The following is a 22,648-nucleotide window of genomic DNA, read 5'->3' on the forward strand; positions in this document are numbered from 1 at the left end:
AACAAAAACAGAAAATATTATTTTCCTATCTTAAGCCCAAAACAATTGTGGATTTATGACAACCATTTTTATAGCAGTTGTTTTGTAGTTGTTTAATCTATTGCTTGTCTTTGATGACTTTGCAAACCCCAGCTGTGTGTCAGGCTAGTACTTGTCCCTGTAACAGCTCAGAATTTCTCAGTGCTGCGGAGGCCAGGGCTCAGTCCCATTAAATATTGTTCTGGTGGTGTCCCTACTGTGGTTTATCCTCCCCTTCTGTTTAATTACTGCTTATCGCAGGTAGTGTATACTGTGTTTGCAGTACAAATGCTTTAGTATATATTTGAATGGAAGAGAATGCAGGGTTAAGCATGGAAAGCCAAATTTTCAGAAGCACACAAGTAACTTGGAAGCAGTTTCTTTGAAAAAATCAGTGGAGGTTGTGCTCCTATGCCATATAGGTATTTTTGAAAACCTCAGTGAAACACTGAAGGCTTTGTAAAATACATATGTATATTTATACCGATGGGACCTCACACAGTTTTTACAGTTGGACTTGATGATCTTAGAAGTCTTTTCCAACTTAAATTAGTCTATGATTTTATATATTTATATGTATATAATAATAATAAAGGTAAACAGTCTTAGAATCACTTAGTGGATTTTAAGAGAGACTCTTAGAAAAAGAGAAACTCTTGTGGAGTATATATTTTACTTTTTCCCAGCATATAAGCAATTAGCTTTGTATAGATTGTATATTAAAGCTCACACATTGCTGACCTCATGTTCTGTTTGATTCTGTAATGCATGCTTCAGTAATTTTCTTTATCAAAATAAAGGAATAATAAACACAGACTTCTCAAGTCCGTAAGAGTTGGTTCACGTTTTGGTGTTTGGCTGTGTAATCTAGAAAGCAATCTATTTGTTATGAGATCCATATGAAAATCTTAACCTCAATATTACTGGAAAATAACAGTTTCATTAAAAAGATCATAATTCTTCTTCTTCATATAGAACAGTTGAAATAATAGTAAAGAAGGGAGGGAAGGAAGGAAGACAGAAAGAAGGAAAGAAGAAAGAAAGATTGTAAAAAACACTTCAAAAATATTTCCATTACTGCCTTGATACTTTCTTGCTATTTGAAAAGCAGCTCATGGCCTCTGCAAAATAACATATGGTTTCAAGTTTCATTTTTTTTTTTTTCCTGTACTCTTGGAGAGTTGGTGGAGGATGGAGAAAGCAGCATGATTTTTAAAGATTGCAATGCAGTGCATAGCTTGACCTAAATTTTCTAGACAGTGGAAGGTTTGAGTGAAATCATGTCGAAGGAGAGACAGTGAGGATTTGAAAGAATGGTATTGACAGAAAGAGCAGGAATGTGCTCGATTCAGTAAAGAAGATAAACTATCATGGACCTCATCACTTAAAACAGAACTCCTACATTGACAGTTCATTGCTTCCCAACACCATTCCCTGCTATCATTCTCTCTGCTCCCTTCCCTTCCAGATGTCTTAAAAATCAGGTTGAAAAAAAAGATGGATTAGATGGATAACTCATTAAGAAAAAAAAAACATATAAATGGAGTGGGGCCTTGATAATGAGTAGTAGAAATGAAGTGGTGTAAGAGTAAGGAAATCTTGTCTTCTTTTCTTTCATTGCTTAAATAATAATGAAAAAGTGTAAGGGTTTAATTTTAAATTTCTTCTTGTGTTGGATAGGGACTGAGTATTTCCCTGTAGGACTAGTTCTGCTCCCGTTCTTACTAGTTACTCACTTCTAAAAGGTAGTATTGCTGTAGCCAGTGGAAACCAGCTGTCAGTGAGCTGACACTTCTGCAGTGTCCTAGCATCTAGGTTGGGGATTTGAAATAAAAAATAAAAAAGGAAAAAGAAAAAGACTGGAAGGAACATTTTATTTTTAAGAAAGATCGACTAGTCCTACTGTACAAATCTTGTAGTCAGTTGTGAGAAACCAAATAAACCAAATATTGTGGAGTCTACAGGTAGAAGTGGAAGTACTTATACAAGTACTTAACTATTCCCCCCCCCCCCCCCCCCCCCCCCAAGGGTAGCAGATGTCAGTTTCCATTTATTTGAAAATAACACTTCCAATTCAAAGATCACCTTTGAGCTTTGGCTCTAACATGATAATGCCATAAAATGATCTAGACCTAAATCATTTCAGAGACTGTATTTTCTAAACTGCTATGCGTTTTGTTAGTGTTAGGTAATAAAAGCTTAAATCAGCTGTAGTTTTTCCTCCTTTATGTATTTGTGCACAATGTGTCTGTATTTTAATAGGCGATAGATAATTGTTGAGAAAATACCTGAAAATCTCAACAGAAATCTGATCTCTGTTGCATTTGTAGTTTGCTGTGATTCTGAATGAAATAAAATTAGGGTGTGTCATATTCAAAGTAAAGACCAATATATACAGTTTTGGGACATGCTTATTTTCTTTTTGGGAAAAAATTGTTTTCTTTAGCTATGTCTTATCAAGTTTTAGGGACAGGTATGTGATTTTGGTGTGTCACACTGTCTTCAGTAGCTGCTTATGTTCTCTAGAAAAAGGTACAAAGCATAAGCAGAGGTGGATTGTAAAAATAATGATTAAGGAAGACCTCCTGTGTGATGTTTTTTAAGGTTGGAATCTGGGTATAGCTGTCAGTTGTGTATTTTGCATCTTTTCCAAACACAGAAAGCAGGAAGATGCTTATTGTCTTTATAAATCATGGAGTGCATCCTGTGTGTGTCATATCTACAGGCTGCACCTCTGTACATCTCAGCTTCATCACTTAGCAGGCTGGCTATTTCTCTAAAAACTAAATAACCAGGCCAAATCATCCAACAACTTCAAGCAGAATGTGATTATTTTTTTTAATTTTTTTTTAATTTTTTTTTAATTCAGACCTGAATGTATTTCAAAGCTGGAGCTGATGGCAGCCATCAGCCCTAGCCTGAACCACCTGTCTGTGTTCACATAAACAGGACACATGCTAGGAAGATTATGTGATTAATGTTTGTACCATGTGCTCTCTAATTCTTCAGTATTTATTTAAAACGTGCTAAGCAGTGTTTGTGTTACAGCTGAATGTTTCTAGCAATAGGTTGGAAGTTGCATGTCTTAGCTATTTAACCCCAGCAGTTACGGTAAGGAGAGGGTGTCACAGCTGTCACAAAAGTACAACAGCAAACATGGGTCTGAGTGCCAAAGCATTTTTATTATTGTTGTTATTATCAGTATACCCTGCAGAATCAGTGTCAGAGGCCTTGATTAACACAAAACGAGAGATAAGCTCTTGTGAATTGATGCTAGTAAAGTGCTGGTGAATTTGGAGTGGCACAGTCTCTGGGTATTGCTTATTCCATTATAGTGCACTGCTTGCCTATCATATCTTCACATTGCTCTTTTCCCACTGATTGATTTTTAAAGTGACAGAACATACTCCTTTCACATCATAAGGAGCTTAAATGTGTGCAAAGAGATTATGCAATGAAAAGAAGCAGCCTCTCCTACAAAAACAGCTGAATGCTGTAAATGTTTTTTCTTTGATTAGGAATCAGTTCTGAAGGAATGCACTGCATAATTCAAAGATAGATCCTCTCTCTGCACACAGAGGCTAACATGTATCAAGTAGGAGGACAAGTAGTGTTTTCTAAGATAAGGGGGGTGTTTATCAGCAAAAGTGATGGTTATGAATTCTTTTATTTCTAAATTATTATTGAAAGTCTACACTGTACCAATTTTAATGGCTGGAATTAAATGAAGAAATGGTAGAGCAGTGAGAAGGAATTGAGCTGGTTTGCTTTTGTTATATGAGAATGTGGAATTTCAACCTCATCTTTCAAAAAAAAAATAGTGAAAAACATACATAAAAATCAGGAATGTCCTGTTTTATGCCATTGGCACAAGCCATACTGGTGGCTGTCTGTGTACTAGGCTGTCTGTGGTTTCCAAAACCTTACATTGTCACTATGTATGCATTTTCTTTTCTTCATATTTTGCTTTCCATTCCATACTTGTTAGATCTGCTTGTTGATTACAGAACAGGCTGCCATTCCTGGCATTCAGGAGCACCTATTCCTTTTGCTTACATAGTCTTGAAATCCTTTGCATTCTCTGGGAAGCTGCCATTTCTCTGTTCTCCAGGCTATACCTGCTTTTTTGCGTGTGTGATCTGGGCATAAGAATTTGCTTCATGTTCGAGACTAGAGATCCTTCCCAGTTCAGTTTGTTTTCAGTTTAAATTATTTAGGTGTGCTGGCAGTTGTTTGTGTTGGTCTGAAGTGTGTATCTCCTTTTTGTCAGACAGTCTGCCCAGAAAGTACCTAGTTCAAATTCCCACCAACATTTGGAATATGTGGAGAAAAAAAGAAATTGTTGATCTGCTTCTAAGATCAGCTGACAGGCAGGTTCATCAATCCAAAACTTTCTGCAGGAATACTCCTGCCAGGGTTTGCAGCACTAAGACTTCTCATCAAATATAAAAACCCATAAGACAATAGCTGGTTATCCACTTAGGAGAAAGTAAAGTACAGATACAGAAAGCCAGGATTCAGGTTCCCACCCTGCTTGGTACAAACCTTGGTCACAAATAACCCACATTCCTGCTTTGCATTCTTTGAAATGCTCTTGTTTCTAAGCAATGCCACGTTGTGTTAACCTGCTCATTAGATCTGCAGGTTGAGCCTAGCTCTCCTGTGCCGTAGGTTAGTGACATTTAATTATTTGTAATAATGCCAGGCAGAGCAAAAGTCCATCCCTGCAGCGATGCAGCAGCTAAGACACAGTCCTGTGTTGAAGGAGACATAGGTTCAGGACCGTGGCTTGGGATCTCCCAGGTGAGCGTGACATAATTTGCAGTTTTACGTAATGAAATAGCTTTGCTCTTTTGGCTGTAATTCAAGGAAAAATTTCATGAACGCAGGGAACTCCCAGAATCTTATAGCTTTTGCACTGAGCAGTGGAGATTCACATGGCACAGAAGTAGTAGGACTCATCCCACACTGCTAAACCAAACTTCTGTCAGCAAAGAGGCTTTACAGTGAAAAAATGCTAGGGTCAAAATAACTCCATAAGAACAGTAATAGTCTCAAAGACTAAGTCATTTTTTTCCATTGAGTCACTTCAAGGAAAAAAATGTCTATATGATATGTAAGATATATATATATATATATATATATATATATATAAAGCAGGAGCCTAAAGAAACAATTTGGAACACCTCCCGAGTTGAATAGCAAATAACATTGTGTGCAGCTTTCCTGAACCTTCCCACAGTGCTCAGTAGAAGGGATATAATTCCCTTTCAACCTTGATAGGAATGTTCAGCTGAACAGTAAGCTGAGGGATTATTTATGAAAATCTTTAATTATGAGAACAGTTCTTTATTGCTCTCCTTTATCTCTGTAGCTCTGGTATGAGCAGAAATTCAAAGCATGGTTCTCTAATTCTAAAGGAGAATTTCTAAAGGAAATAGTCTCAAAACATCATGCAAAACTTCTAGAAAGACAATGGTTGGAATGCTTTCTTTCATAGAGATCAGTTTTGCTAAAGGACGAGTGTCTTGTTTCTGTCCTTTTTTCACTTGCATTGTGCATACGCCTTGTTAGCAATGCTACCTGAAAAAATAGCAGTCACTTGAATACTGATCTAGTTAAATACTGCTGCTAACTCTGGGAATGCTGGTCTACATGGGCCTAAGTCAGAGGTATTCTGAATGACACATCACTTACCTTGAAAGACAATTTATCAAAAATACTGTTAATGATACTTGGAAATGAATTAAATTTTCTTGTTTTTTTTTTTTTTTTGTTTGTTTGTTTTTTTTGTTTTTTGTTTGTTTGTTTTTTTAAATTCTCTTTGTGTTACCTGGGCTTTCTTACCATCATAGATTGTACAGGAGAATGTGTTACGTATGAAAGCCTCTCCAAGGTGAGAGAAGCAACTGCTGGTTTGTATTTTCTGGAATGACAAAAATCTTTCCATCTCTCATTAAGCAATTTTGTATTTTGACCTTTGTGTACTGAAACAAAAGATCTTTGGAAGTCACTGGAATGAAAAATATTCACTTCTCCTTGAGTGCCTCACTGAAGTACAAGTATGTATTTTGAACTGATTAGAGAGCTTGGAAATGAATAGGAGTAAATATATGTCACATCATGCATTTGCAGAGAAAACAGAACAAGGGGAAAAGAGGTAATGAAAATAGGGAAAAATGAGGGAAGTGTTATTTTTGTAATGTCACGAGACTGTGCTTACATGCCAGATTTTCTTTGACCATTCTCTTTTCATAACTTAAATTACTATATGTTGCTTTATAGTTCACGTTAAAAATCTTGCCCATTCAAAAAGGTGTTGTAGTTGTGTGCTGTATTGAGAGCAAAGGCTTCCAGAGTGACCCAATACAAAATGCTCATGTTGCTATGGCAGACTCTGAAATTAATGGCCAGTGTGTTTTGATGTGATCTGCACAAGGACATATTGGATCAGTGCAACCCAAGCACAAGATGTTTCACTCTTGCAGGAAAGAATAAATAAATCACAGCCTGAGTGCAGCCATTCATAAAGGCCTGTCAGAAGTGAAGGCAAGTTTGGATGTCAGTTAATTAAAATATAAAAAACTGAAGGAACTATGGAATTTAAATAGCCTAATGAAGTGAAAATTGGAGGATATGTGGCTTTTGAATCAATAGTAAACAAAATTGTGAGGATTATTCTTCGTGTATGATTTTAAGCCTTTAAATCATGTGCATTTGACTGGCTTAGCTTAGCCTGAGGATGTGCTAGTCCCAGTCACAAATAACCTGTCATTATATTTTAATACACTTCTATATCATTAGAAACCCTTTCCATGTAAGATTCCCCAGAAGTAAAATAAACAAGTTTAGTATTAGAATCACTAATTAAATGAAAGAGGATAAGCAGCATTTCTCAGAGCTACTTGGATTGAAAGAATCCTCTAGGTATGCAATATGGTTTTAAGTCCTCATGGCTGTGGAATTTCAGTACTAGAAATGTTACACAACACTTTAAAATATAAAATATTTATAGTAAAGAAAACTTTTAATATTTAATCGGAAAATTCTCATTGTAGTAGTTGGTTTTTAAAATAGAGATAATTCTGCGTAGTGTTGCTTGACTAAAAAATGAGGTACATCTTAAGGTCGTAGTCCCATGAATCACGAAATTTAGAAGTTCATGGTAGAAAAATAAAGGATATGCCTGGTGATTTGCTGATGGAGTTGTAGGTAATCAATTATTTTTCTCTTGGCCTTCCTACTTTCACACTATGCCATTTGCGTTGTTCCCTTGTTTTGCTCAGTTCTTTCTATGACATCTTTCTCTTTGTGCACGCTAGCACAGGCAGGCACAAGCTCCCTCAGCCTGTGCTCTGAGCTACCCGCAGGCTGTGTGAATATGGTTAGCACAGTCCTGAACCCAAGCTAAAACACCCTGCCTCTTCAAACAGATTATTTCCTCGGGCTCAGGCTTTGCTAAAGGCAATCTCACTCATTTGGTCAACTTTGAGTGCACGCAGAGCAAGCTTGTGTCTCTCTGAGAAATGCCATCTAGATATTTGTGTGACGATGTCACATGCTGTGTCACTCTGATTTGACGTTTCAGCCACTGGATTCACTCCTTTTTCTCTAGTTTTATGTTGAATGATTCTGGGTTGATTTACAATGAGTTTGCATGCACAGTATAAAACTGTTTCAATTGTTTACTTCTGGCGTTAAATCTGTATCTTTTTAAATCTGTAAATCTTGTTAGGATATACCACTACATTGAACAGGTTTTCTGGACCTTTGCTGTTCCTAACTCTTGTCATACTTTTTATTTTCATAAATTTATTGTTGAAAAAATCACCTTATTTCTTGAGATATATTTATAAGTCTCGCTAGAAATTGTTTCCATATTATCAGAATATACTCACAGTACTGTAAGATACTTTAACTGCAGCCTGAAAAACACTGTTAAAAATCCTAGTTCTAACTGGGGTCTGTGTGTATAAGCTTATTTCTTCATCTGCAGTATGTTAGTGTTTGCTATTTCAATCATGCCTAATTTCAATGATATAACAAGTTAACCTTTGGAAATTCATTCCCTTGGTTATGATCTGTTTCCAGATAAGTTCGGTAGTCTTTTTTTATCATCATTTTTTAACCACCATAATAAACGCTTCATCTTCCAATCATCCATAAGAGGTATTACCTCCACGTTCATCTGAATCTTGCTACTGTCTCAATTTTAAAATGCAAAGTGAATGATGATTTACAACAAAGACATGGTGTAAATATTTAAGATGTATTTAACACAGTAAGAATATTTAACACATTATTAGTTTTTTTGTACATAACATATAGGAACATAACATTAGGAAATTTCCCCAAATGATTTACAATAGCTATTTTTGTAATAAAATTTTGAAACAAGATAGCAACTAGTTGTGATGTCGCGTGCTGAGAAGTAATATCTTCCGAATCTAATATCATATACTGAGGGGGTTTGTAGTAGCTGCAGGTTTCAAGGAATTCTGTGTGATGACAGTGGGGAAGTTTAAACGACAAAGTGAAGATTAGGCAATATAAATATACTAATAGGGAATCAAATTATTACACTGACCTCATAGTATTGTTAAAAATACCTCTGAATATGTGAAGATGAATGTCCTACAAGTACTATCTCACTGTTTATGTCTGCCCATACTTTTCCTTTGGGTTTTATAGTGAGAAGACAGAGAGAAATCTATTCCAGAAGATGCATCTATTCTTTCTTGAAAATGTAGATGGCTTAGGGTAGGATCTTTAAAAAAGAATAAAGTCTTTAGAATTCATAGTTAGATGCCAAAATCAATAACCCAAGTTTCTAATACTGGGGACAAGGGTAGGGGGGAAAGGGAGAGGCTGGCAGCATGTTTATAACAGGAACACTGAGGTAGTAAATTCTTTTCAACACCTGAATAAATGTTCAGGTGATTGTTTGAAATTTCTAAGTGTTAGATCATTAACACTGAGATTATTAATATGATCACTGTTAGTGTAGCATCTGGGAGTGTCTCAAATGCTAATGAATGCATCCATGCAGAGCGGTCACAAAAACAAACAAAAACTCCAAACCCTCCAATTTGCAGAAAGGGATTAAATATTGAGTACTGCTACTTGCCAAATAGTAGAGAACTTACCTGTAATTTGCCTTAAATGAAAGAAAGAGAAAATATGTGACAAACCTGGAAACTGAACCTGTAATGTTTGGTTTCTGGAGAAAAGAAGGACCTCACCACTGTCTTCCTCACCAAGTTCTGAAAATTATAAAAATATTCTGTCATCCCACAGAGGACTCACCACTTTTAATTTTCATCTGGAGATATCAGAAAGTATTTTATATTGCTAATGAAAATTCTAATTAAGGTAAATCATTTCACAAGTGTGGCACATGTCTATCCATACAGTTTTTATTTCACTGAGTACTTAGCAATTAGTTCAGCTGGGGAGGATGCATGCTAATATACCTGACATAATACGAAAACATCAGTATTTTGTGGAAGTGATACAAGAATAATACATAGATAATAGTCATAGAATCATAGAATATCCTGAGTTGGAAGGGACCCATAAGGATCATCAAGTCCAACTCCTGGCACCGCACAGGTCTATCCAGAAGTTTAGACCATGTGGCTAAGTGCACAGTCCAATCGCTTCTTAAATTCAGACAGGCTTGGTGCAGTGACTACTTCACTGGGGAGCCTGTTCCAGTGTGCAACCACCCTCTCGGTGAAGAACCTCTTCGTGATGTCCAGCCTAAACTTCCCCTGTCTCAGCTTCACACCGTTCCCGCGGGTCCTATCGCTGGTGTTTATGGAGAATAGGTCCCCTGCCCCTCCACTCCCCCTCTCGAGGAAGTTGTAGACTGCGATGAGGTCCCCCCTCAGCCTCCTCTTCTCCAGGCTGAACAGGCCCAGTGCCCTCAGCAGCTCCTCATATGTCTTCCCCTCTAGGCCCTTCACCATCTTCGTCACCCTCCTCTGGACACTCTCCAACAGTTTAATGTCCTTTTTGTACTGAGGTGCCCGGAACTGCACACAGTGCTCGAGGTGAGGCCGCACCAGCACAGAGTAGAGGGGGACAATCACTTCCCTCGACCGACTGGCAATGCCGTGCTTGATGCATCCCAGGGTACGGTTGGCCCTCCTGGCTGCCAGGGCACACTGCTGGCTCATATTCAGCTTGCTGTCAGCCACAACCCCCAGATCCCTCTCTGAGGGACTGCTCTCCAGCGTCTTGTCACCCAGTCTGTACATAGTGGTCAGGTGCTGTTGATAAGAGCCACTTTTATTTTTATTTTCTTATCTTTTTGTGAAGTTAATAAAAACTAAACACATTCATTTTAGGCTACTGGAACTGGAACCTAAAAACTCAAAAAAAAAAAAAAAAGTGATTATTGTAGTCCTTCCCATTTTCTTATCTTCCATATTTTTCTAGTTGTTAACTGGTATGTTAACCTCATTCAGAGGATTCCCTAGTTCCTATCCAAAAGAGGAAGCAAGGATTTAATCAGCCCTGCCCTCATTAAAATCTTTCTAATGTAATCTGTTGTTTTCAAAAAGCTTACCCTAAAATCTACCAAATATATTTTAATTATGTTTTAGATGGATTGTGTCTGGAACTGTGTTGTTGCTGAACCAAAATAATCCATTATGTCAGCCAGTTCATATTCTTTGTATGAGAAAATTTACAGAAGAATTGCAGAATATCTAAAGACACCTGATACGTCTTTTTTAAATGGTGATTTCATATACTGCATCCTTTCGTCTCCCACCTACGCATGGAATCCACTAATAAAATTAAAAAAAAAAAAGACAATATACGCTTCATTGATGTGTATTTTCAGCTCTCATATTAGGAATGATATTTACCACAGTTGCACTCAAACATGAAACTATACTAATTTATCTAATTCTGTCTATAATCTGTATAACCATTAATAGAATTGCCATGATTAGGCATTTACTACAGAAAGCATGCAATAAGCAGCAGATGATGTTAAATATAAAAATAATTTTTCAGCTAGAGCATACTATCCTGGAAAAGTTCATTTTCCGTGGAAAGTAATCACTTCCTGTTTAATAAACAAACACTAAACAATTGTGGAAAGCAGTGCTGACCGATTCATTCATCATTTTTTAAATCTTGCTAAATACAGTTTAGGTATGGTCTTCAAAGTAGCTCTAATTACTTCAATTAGCTTTGAAGTGTATCCTTTCCCTCTGACTGTGCCTGTAATTTTGAACCCAAGAGAGCTGTCTAGGCTTCAGATCTCAGATACATTCCTTCTCCATTTCAAAATAAAATCCACTCCCAACCCTCCTCTACCTCCTTGTTTTCATGAAAAAAAAAAAAAAAGGGGGGGGGGGGAATTTTTTGAGGCATTGCCACAATTTTTCCTTCTCCTCCCATCTGGATCTTTTGGGTGAATGAGAAATGGGAAACCCAGTGGACCTGTTGGTGTTTGGTCAAAAAACAAGTGTCTGTGTGCCCTTTATCCTACAGATATTTGTGAGGACTAATGGTAGCAAACAAATATTCCACAGTTAGACCGAGATTTTAAAAGACAAATATTTAATGAAACAGGCTGATGTTGAAAAGATTTGAACATTCAACAGCTCATGGGAAAGTCACTCAGCACTTGAAAATCAGACCTATTCTTTTGGTAGATAAATATGTACTTAGGAGCTTATCCCCAGGGTGTCTTATTTCTGTAAATCAGAATACGAAATTCCCAAGAAAGCTGAAACACATATCCTCATCCCATTATCTGGTCTTAATCTATTTTAATAGTCTTGGAATAGGAAGGCTTTTTTTTCCTTTCTTTTATAATCAAGGTAGGGGAAGGGAGGACAAGAGGAAGAGTCATGCCCAGAGGAATGGTGAAAAGAGTAAATATTTCACTTGCTTTATCATCATCTTTGCTGATGCTTTTCTACGTCTCTCTTTTGTCATTCCTTCTTGACAATTTATGTGAGGGATGTTTTCAGAACACAGGGACGCAGTATGAATTCCAGCAAGAAATAGCAGGACTGCTCAAGATGTTGCTAAATTACATCTCAGAGGAGCAGACACCTCACTCTGTCTGCACACTCTACATAGACAGATCCCATTTCCTTATTAGTCAGTTAGGGAGTGCTGCACTTGCAAATGGAAGAAAGCATTTTGCCCAGGAGTGGCTCAGTTAGGAGCCCTAGTTCCCTAGGGCCCTGCAAATGGCCCTGAAAGCTTGGCAGACTTTGGTATTTAAATGCACTTTGGCCTGTGCTCTGTACAGTTTAGTGTGGCACAGGCAGAAAGCTGCAGAAAAGATCAGTATCTAGCTGCTCTGATTCTTTTTTTTTTTTTTTTTTTTCCTCAGTATTAAGGTCTAGGAAGTACTAAGACATTCTCTGTATGGGTTGGCCAATAATTTGTTTTTTGTAGATTTTGTATTCCTGTGGCTTGGATATTTAGACCTTCATGTGCTAGCTCAGCCCCTGCTCTTGGAGTTGGTGTTTGTGGGAGTTCCCAAAACTGTCTTGTGAGTTGATGGGTTTCTTGCAGAAATGGTATATTCAGCCAGCAATCTTAACATTTCAGCAAATATAAATGTTACTAAATGCCTTTTTTTTTTTTTTTTTTTTTCGGTTTCTTTGTTTCATTCCTGGTAAAGGAAAACCACGTGCTTGACAGGTTAAATGACTCCAGGACATTTTCTTTGCAAATGCTTTATCCTATCTGTAACATACTTGGAAGTCTAAAAAGAAAGGTTATTTCTCTGATTATCTGTGAGTAATATTTTTAAAGTGGACTTAGGTATTTTCTTTTTTCAAAAGTACTACTTTTAGAGAAGCAGCAGATTATGTTAAATTCCCACTTGTAGTGTTCCCATTTCTTTTGTATCAAGAACATAATTACTTTTACTAGAGAGAAAGAATTGGAAGCATCTTATAGCACTATCTCCAAACACCTGCTCAAACTGAAAGTGGTCTGTAATGGGGGCATTTCAGTCCCAGTTATTAATAATTTTCATGTTATGTAAAAAACTTTGCTGTACTCTCATGAATAAGGATAAAAAATAAAGCTGGAACTTGGAAGAAAGTTTATGAGATATGTAAGCTCCTTTACATGAGAATTTTCATACTTCCAAATACTTGTATGGACAACCTTCCTTTATTCTTACTATTCTTTTGCTATATAGTGGAAAAATGAAAGAATGCATAAATTATACATGTTAATAAAATTATATAAGATCTTACAAATGTTGCTCAAATTTCATCTTTTTTTTAAATTTAGTTCAGAAGATTAATGTTAAAGTTGTATTCATTTATTGAAGTGATTCTTTCAAACCCTCTTGGCTTTGCTTCTACATTCACATTTTAAAAAGTAAACCATATTTAAAACTACAAATTTATTTGGCATTAAAGGCAAATGTTACTTCAGTTATGTTGCATACAACCTTTAGATTGCTAAATTAGGAATGAGTTCGAGGTCTGTGCTGAAAACATGAAATTGATTATGTATAAATTGTTAATTCTTTCTTATGTGCACCTTTTATAACATTTGAACTTTACAAGCTTTTTTTATGCTATACATCTTTCCTAGGCTTTATATGTCTTTGCTCTGATTTACAGGTGGAACTTTTTCTCCACTGAGCATTAGCGTTGCCCTTAGTGAGGATGTCTTACATGGCAATCTGTTGTAGCAATGTTTGCAGCAATGTGTTGAAGTAAATTGAAATTAATTAGAAGTTAGTTAAATTGTATAAGCATATATTTTCCTTAGCATTTCTAATACTCTTTCAGCCTTCCATTTCTATGAAAAACACTAGAGAAGATTCATAGGGGACTGTATTGTGCTTGTCTGTATATTACCAAACTTCATTTTTGTTTTATTCAAAATGTTTTGCCTCCAGGCTACTGAATATGTTTGTTGACCTGTTTTCTCAGCTGATAGTTGCATCCCCAATCACAGGAAAATTGATCTAATATGTTCTCAAAACTGAGAAGATAAAAAAAAAAAAAATCACAGTTAAATATTTTAAAATTCAGAGAGCATTCAATACAAGCTCCAAACAAAGGTTTACTTAGCTGCTGTGAAACCCTTTTTTTAGTCAGGTCTTCATACTAAACTGATATCTTCAAATTCAGTATGGTTTTAACTATTATCAGGCCTTACTGGGGCAGTTCTTGAAGAGCTACTACTGCCTGTGGGAAGCCCACGCAGGATCAGTTTGAGAAGGACAGCATCCCATGGGAGGGACCCTATGTGGAGCAGGGGAAGAGAGTGACTGTGAAGCAGTGGTGGACATGAAGTGCCATAGACTGACCACAGCACCCATTCCCTGTGCTGCTTAGGGGGAGGACATAGAAAATGATGGATGGGCAGGAAGATAGCTTTAGTTTGATTTTACTTACGCTCTCAAGTCTGTTGTTACTTGGCAATAAAATATATTAATCTCCCTTATGCTGAATCTGCTTTGCCCGTAATGGTAATTGGTGAATGATCTCCCTGTCCTTATCTCAACTCACAGGCTTTGTTTTCTACTGTGTTTTCTCCCACTGTTCTGTTGAGGGAAGGGTGTTGTGGTGCTTGGCCGTGCATGGGTGTGAAACCACCACACCTGTTTTCATGAATCTGTTTGGGAAGGTGAGCTCTTCCATTCCCAGCTCCAGGACAATAAAGTTAGTATGATTTCAGTTTATTTGGATTAGGCCTGACTAGCAAGCTCCCTTCTAATGCTGTCAATATTGAGGCCAGTTACTGATTGAATTTTTGGACTATGAATAAAATTTACCTTTCTCTACTTTGATTACGGAAAAAAAGAAAAAAAAAAGTAGGTATCCTAATGAAATATAATTGCCCTTAAAATCAAAATTGTGCACTAAACAATAGCCTTCCTGCTGACTTCAGAGACAGGAACATTGCATGTGGTATTTGTTGACTTCAATCGATACAGCCTCTGATGTCCTTATGTTTTCAGTCCTTGACTTATTGGGAAATTTATTTGGTCAATGTATTCAGGAGTTGATGAAATTTTAAGAGATCTTGAAAGATGGGTATTAGAATTGTTCTTTAATGGCACAGTAAAGAAGGAGGATACAGTATGACGAAATTTATTTATTTTTTAATAAACAGACCAGTTATTTTTCCTGACTGACATCTTGCAAAAGAAGGTAGGCTCTCTCTATATATATATATTATTTCTCCTGCATTGTTTCACAATATTTCTGTGTGCTTTTGTGAAGGAAAGTGTGAATGCTTTTGGTAAGCCTGGAAGTCAATGGAAAAAAGAAAAAGTTGGAAGGCTGAAAGACATTCAGGAGCACCTTACAGAATTGGCATTTCAAAGTTAACTTGGTATTTCTGGGGCACAAAGGTGTCATACACTTTAAAAAAAAAAAAAAAAAATCTTGCAGAGAAGCCAATGCATAGTCTAAATTTATTTTGAAGAAGGTAAAATGGTTCTGCAGTTAAGTATTTTGAGAACTGCTGACATAATTCGTGTATATATTTTATGCAACTCTTTCCTTTAAAAGAGCGCATTGAGTCATTTTTTATTTCTGTCATTTCAGCATAAACACAGAACAAGTCAATTTTTCAGTAACTGAGATCAGTAATTAGGCACAAAGTTTACTGTCTAAAGTGAAGCTATTCCCAGAAACTTTTCCAGATAGGAAGTTTCCAGCTTTCCTTATACGTGGTCTTGATCCTAACAAATTTAAGTTTGTTAGAAAGATTCCCTAGTGTGAACTGGATCTCTGAGATTAGCCCCGGTTTTGAGTCTGGAAAAGTATTCTGTGCAGTTTCCCAGGATCTGAGAATGTTTGTGGGTTCTTCAAAATTTCTGCATAATAATGAAAAACAAACAAACAAAAAGGTGCTTTTTTTATTTTATTTTTTATTTTTTTAAAGCAAAACATATAAAGTAATATGTTGCATTATTTGCATCCCCATTGTTCTAATTGTGCACATACGTTGTCTTTTGTCAAAGTTAAATGTAAGATAAATTACTCAAATACTGTTGGTGTTAATCATTTTATTATTGGTAGCTATTAGCATCAAAACCTATATTGGCTGATTTATTAATGCACGTGTATTCTCTTTTTGGTCTTCCTAGATGCTGAAGTGCTAGCTATGGTATTTGCAATATTTCTGTTTAATTTTTTTTGTTAAGTTTACAAAGCTAGATATAAGCATTAAGGTTCTCAATGGAATTAAATATTAAAGCACCCTGAAGCTACTTTTAGTGCTGCAAAATGAGAAAATGTAGATAAGAAAGAAAAAGCATGCTCAGCATGTAAATTTACGTTTCCAAGTAATAGGATTTGGCTGGAAACTTACTTTTTTTTTCTTTTATTTTTTTTTTTTCCCTTCTCGCCTGTAGTAGTTAATGTAGTAAGAATGTGCCAAGAAGCATTAGATTTTTCCAGTGGCGCTACACCACTGGAAACGAGAAAATGTCTTACTCAGCAGGTTATCATTGACTATTGTGTACTAGATTTCTGGAGATTTCTTGAATGGCATTTGGGTGACAATAGTTAGCCAAACCACATTTGTCATTTGTTTGGAACAGACTCTATCTGCTGTATTCTGTGCATAGAGCCAGATTCAGTGATAATTTTGGCTTGCTTTTCCTATATAATCTGGACAAGGCATATGTGATCATCTTATCTCAGGTCTCCTACCGAGCCCATGGTTTTATTGTTGGATTCTAAAAGCTTTTAATCACAAGCCCAGATATCTTGAATAACAGATCTGAATAACCATGAAGAAGTATTTGTTCTCAAGGTGTCATACTCCTGACTTTCCCCATGCAATATGTAAGAATTATAATTCCCTCTCTGATTTTCTGATAGTATTGAAGAGCTTCAGTAATGCCTTTCCTACATATCTACTTTCTGAGAAAGCTTCAGCATTTCCGAGAACCACATGAAAGCTCTAAACAGATCTCTCCCAGCCTGTGCCACATCTCATCCCTCTCTCTCACCTTCTCCTCATGCAGTTTTGGCCTTGGGGCCTCTTGGGCTGGGCCCTCAGTTCATAGACCATGCTACTTTCAGCTTATTTTGAGTGTTTAAATTGCTTTGCTATCTTTCATTCATTTCTACCCTGAACATTTTTTTTGTGCCCAAATTCAGGCATTAATCTCCAAAGATCAAAGTAATCAAAACGTGTAAGGTTTATTCTCTACAATGTGAATTTTGTTATTTTAATAACCAGTATAATCTGTTTTCTTCTATCTTATTCTTCTGTTTCTGACTCATAGTCTTCCTGTAATTTGGATGATAAATTTCAAAACAAAAATTGTCGTTTTAGATATTTTAACTAACCATGAAAAGGTATGTGGTTATACAACCAGGCAGTGTAACAATGAGAATTTGGTGTCAATATTCAGTACTAGTACTGTAAGTTGAATTTTCTATTGGCTAAGTAAAATTGTGCAAGACATTTTAAAGAAAAAAAATAATGTAAGAATAAATAGAAGGGAAGGAAATTTAGTGTTGTGTGGAACTACTAATAGAGCTTATATTTATGAATTCATTTTCAAAACAACTGAATAAATTGTGGTCTCACATATGCTTTAGTTATTTGAGACACTAATTTCTGGATTCGTTATATGAGGAAATAATTTTGAGTATAGAATATTGTCTGCACACTTTTAGATCTTGCTTGTAGCTCTTTAATGCTAGTGCATTAATTGTTGCCTTTGTTAGTATTCTTAGAGACTGAAATAAAATCAAGATAAGTAAACTGAAAGACAAACGTCCAACTGCATACTGCAACAAAGAACACTATTATGAATGCAAGTATCTTAATTACTGTTTTTATTTTACATTTGTCTTCAAACTCAACAAACTATTTAAATAGAACTAGAACCAAACAGTGTTATGATGGTTTCTGTTGAGACTAATTTCATTTTAGCAGCAAAATTACTCTCTTTTTTTCCTGTCCGTGAGAAGGCAGTCTTGTGTTTCTTCTCAATAGGCATCATTTCCGTTAGACAGAATCCGAGCTAAGATTCTTAATTTCTCTGTCTTGCCCCAGTGGGAGTAAGAATTTGATGCTTAACTTCTGAGATGATGAGTATGACAGCCATCCTAAACCCAAGAGTTCCTTCAGGCCTCATATAGACTATTATGGCAAAACCACTTCCCTGTTCTGCTCTTTTTCTTCTGTCTTCTTTGAAAAAGAGGTGGGAGAAGACTTGATTAGAGTCTTACCTGGACTGTAGCGAGCAGCAGAAAATAGAGAATTCTGATTTCAGGCATACTCAGTGAACTCATCTGAACTCCAGAAATCTCTTTTCATGAGTGTTAAGTTTCAAACTTCACTGACTGAGTGGTAGATAATTGGATTCAATTTCCTGCAAAGGGCTTCAGGAAGGCAGCTTTGACTTTAATTTCTAGCACTAGCAAAAAGAGCAGAATGGCATGTTATTAGAAAGCAACTTTTATGGCAATGCAATGTAACAACATTACTCTGATGAAACGGCAGCTTTGCATTTGTGGTTGGTATCACAGCATTGTTTGTATGGCAAAGTACAACTTTTGATGTTGTTATGCATTCATTTTAACATAGATAAATTTAAAAGTGCTTATACAAAAATCTAGCCTTCCTAATTATTTTACAAGTTCATAAATGTGTTTTGATATCCTATCAACTTTTAGTAAGATATAGGTGTGTATGGCATATTGCCTTTAAAAAGAGTACAGCTGTTCTGCATTCATAAATATACATATAAATCTCTAAGTAACAGACCTAACTTTCAGTTACATATTGGTCCTGTTTTATGCAACTCCGCTTGTGCTCTGTGATGGGAGTTGCTGAATTGCCACACAGAAATCAGTGTCTTTCTAAACAACAAACAAGTGGAGATTTCACATAGAAACTGAACTCAGAACCGTGTGTTCTAGTTTAGTTAAAAAGTGGACCTGCAAACCTAATCTGACATTTCCTTACTTGCACAGCTATTAATGTTAAGCAGAAATTAACATTACCTAATCCATCAGTGCTAACCACATGGAGTGATGTGGTGTCTTCTGATATTCAGTCTCACTTTAGCTTCCACGTAACCTGGAGAGGGGAAAGCATTAAAAATATACGCACCTTTTTTCTTCATAGCTCACTTTCCTGCAATGTGTAATTTTAGGGTAGCACATTAAGATACACACAGAGTATTTTGTGTGAGAGCCCCAGCCTCTCCTCACAAAGGCTACCCTTCACAGCCTGGGCATCTGCACCCAAGGCGCCGTTTATTCATTACAAAAAGATATTTTAGTATGGAAAACATTTTGCTTCTGAAATTTCTTCTGCAGCCTGTTAGGTTTTGGAAGTCCCCTTCAAAAGCTGATGTGTCAGTGTGTGGAAGCTGTGATGAACTGCAGTGTTTTGGCATTTGGAATGGAAATGGATGAGTTTGAGCGTTATAGTGTTTAATGAAGCAGATCTGTTTTCAGAAGGTGTTTCTCAGTATTCTGGTTTTCATCATATCTTGCATACTGTTTCTGCCTTTGCCTTCTGAGTTCCTTCTTGAAGGAGAAGTTCATGGATTGATCCGAGTTTCCTGCTTTCTCTGCCAGATGTCCTTTTCTCTGACCCTTTCCTTCATTCCTTCATCTCTAAGTCAGAATGGCATGAATAGTTCATCTCAAGTTAGGTTTGGAATCCAGATTCTAGAAAAAAAAAAATCCCTCCAAAAGCCTGACTAATTATTTTCCATATACTATTGTAATTCAGGTATTTTAAATGTTCAGATAGCATATTCATAGGATTTTTTTCATGAAATATTAATGGAAAGCTCTTTCTGATATAACTTGAATAATATTTTCTAATATTCTGTGCTCTTTTTTATTTTTTTAGTTCATCTACTGCTAAAATTAAATTAGATAAGTATTTCAGGATTTAATAATTTGGCAGAATTAATCCAGAGCTCTAGTTCTAAATTCAGAATTTTGTGATAATTCAATTTCAAAGAGGTAATTAGATAATCCTTATCTCATAAGTCTTTACTCTAATTTATTTTACAGCAAGTCAATGAGTGAAGAAAGTAAATGGTCGTTTTGACTTCACTAGGAAGGTATGAATGTATAAATGGTAGATGGTGTGGAAGGTTGTATAGACCACTTGTTTCATTGTCCTCTTTACGTAGCTAGTACAAGGTCCCCCTTCAAAAGAAGCCAACAAATAAACAAAAAACAGATTATAAAGCAAAGAAAGGCAGTGTTGATGCATTCAAGATAATGACTTCCAGGGGTCACCTCAGTTGTGTTAGAGGTGTCTGTTGTTTGATGGTATTTTGAAAATCAGAGCTTTAGAGTGGTTATGCAAATTGAAATTTCCTTTCTTTCAGCTACAACAGTTGAAAGATCGGAAGTCTTGTAGAAAATCATTTTTATTTCATTCTATTTTCTTTTTTCTCCAATGTCCCTACAATAGAAAGCACGTGTAGCCTGAGGACTTTCAATATATAAAATAAAAGTCTATATTGAGATAACAGTCATGCTTATAACATGGTGACATGTACTGATCTGATTTTAATCTGTAATTTTCTCCAATATAAAAAAAAATAAATGTGGAAGTCTGTTTTTTTGTTGTTGTTGTTGTTGAATTCTGAGAAAGATAAACTATTTGTAGAGACCTTTAGAAACAGATGAGGTTAAAAAGGTTACTAAATGCCTTTGCCATCACTTAGGAAAAATCTCTAAAAAGAAAGACAAAGCTTTTGACTGAAGTATTTTCAAATACCAACATCTAAATGTTTTTAAAATACATAGTATCTATTTCTAACCGCCCATTGAGAGTGATCTGTTAAACACCCGTGTCTGGCCCTGTATGTATTTTCTTTTTTTTTTTTTTACCCTTTAAAAAAAAAAAAAGATAGTTGCTGTAAATCTCCATATGATATTAAAGCCCCACTTGGTTCACACTGATTAGTATAAATTAAATATAAAGGTAATCAACCTCAGCATTTAGCGTGTGATATGGAAATCTATGATTTCCATTGATTGCAGTGAAAATATTCATGTGCTATTTACGCAATATGTGAATAATGCAAAAATACTTTTTACCGCTGATATTAGTATATTTTGCAATTAGAGTGTATCCTTAATCCTAAGAGGGTATAGAGAAGTTCACAAATTAGTACTCTAGAATGGCAACAGTGCTTAAATGCATGTTTAACCTGAAGCATTGAAATAGTTTCACTGCAGTCAGTATAATTTTGCCTGAAAAGTTCCGCTGGATTTGGGTATGTCAATACGATCGGTATGCAGTTATCTCGGGTATACCAATAGTCTTGTTGACACACAGCTGCCATCAGGAGAGCTGTATGTGTTTACTACTTGTAGTTCTTTGCAAACTACTCAAAGGCACTCTTCTTACAAGCTTCTGTCTCTAAAATTGAGGATGTTTCAGCAGTAGTCTTCTATAATTTTTCATCAGTTGTCTCTCCTCTTGTTAAGCCTAGGAATCTAGCCAGCTTCATGGCTGGCTTCAAGGTTGCCCCAAGGTTAATAAAGAAACAGTTATTTACATTCACAAAGTATTTCTTTTGTTCAATGAATACAAAAAAAGTGAGGAAAAATGGGTCTTTTCAGCTCTGCGTAAATAATAATAATGTGGACTTCAGGTTGCTACAGTATTGTTCATTCCTAGAGGAATTATGTGCATTTACAATAAGTCAAGTAATTTTGCCACCGATGCTCACGTAAGTGTCATTTTTTCAGAGAGATTTTAGTTTAGTTGCAAATCCATCACTTGTAATTCAAATAAGTTATTTAATTGCTGATATAAGACCTTTTCCACTAATGCATGTTTTTCATTTCTTTCAAAATACATTTTCTCCTTATAGGTAATAATAACTGTTAACTCAGCAGGTAGACCACTCTGAGATCTAAAACAAGTGTGTCTTTAAATAAAGCTAAGAGAATTCTAAGAGCAACAAAGCAAATGAAGCTGAACATTAGCTGCAGGAAAACACGAAGGAATGTCAGAAATACACAGTTGCTGCAACCACTTAGAAAACCCTCTAGACAACTGAAAAACCGTGAAAGGAAGTACAAAGTGGGGGAGTGCAGAAAAATAAGATATTAAAACCACAGAAGAACCCTTGTCAAGAATAAAATCTGCAAAAATGTAATAGTAACAACTTAAAGATGCATAGTGCCTTTCAGCCCCCCACTTCTGAAGTATTTCAGAAAATACTGGTGGCACTGCTAGAAAGACATTCACACATGAAAAGCGGCATCTGTAGAGAACACGAGTAAATAGGAAAGACAAATATTTCTCTAACAAAATTGAAAATTGGGCAAAATATCAAAGCCATTTCCCTTATGTGAACTCCAGACAGTCCAAACAGTCTGAGTTTGGAGATAGACACACTGTTGAAGAGTTTTCTACTCAGATATTACATCTTTATAAAAGCATAAAATATTAAATATTTCCTGTTTTGTACTATTTGGACACATAAGCTTGAAATCAAATTATGTAAAAATTAAGTATTGGAATTTAATTGAACATTTTTCTTTCTTGAAATTAATGTTAATTCATTTGACTTTGATATAAACTTCATTTCTGGTTTTGCATGTTAAAAACATGAATTAAAACTTAAATAAAGATATGTACCTTGTACGAAAAAAAA

General features: G+C 35.8%; 1 protein-coding gene across 2 annotated transcripts in view; it reads left to right on the forward strand.

The window, feature by feature from the left end:
• Positions 1 to 22,648, forward strand: part of GRID2 (glutamate ionotropic receptor delta type subunit 2) — an 807,057-nt gene that overhangs the window by 278,151 nt on the left and 506,258 nt on the right. The window lies entirely within an intron of this gene.

This window comes from Anser cygnoides, chromosome 4 (genome assembly GCF_040182565.1).
Source record: "Anser cygnoides isolate HZ-2024a breed goose chromosome 4, Taihu_goose_T2T_genome, whole genome shotgun sequence".
Lineage (NCBI taxonomy): Eukaryota > Metazoa > Chordata > Aves > Anseriformes > Anatidae > Anser > Anser cygnoides.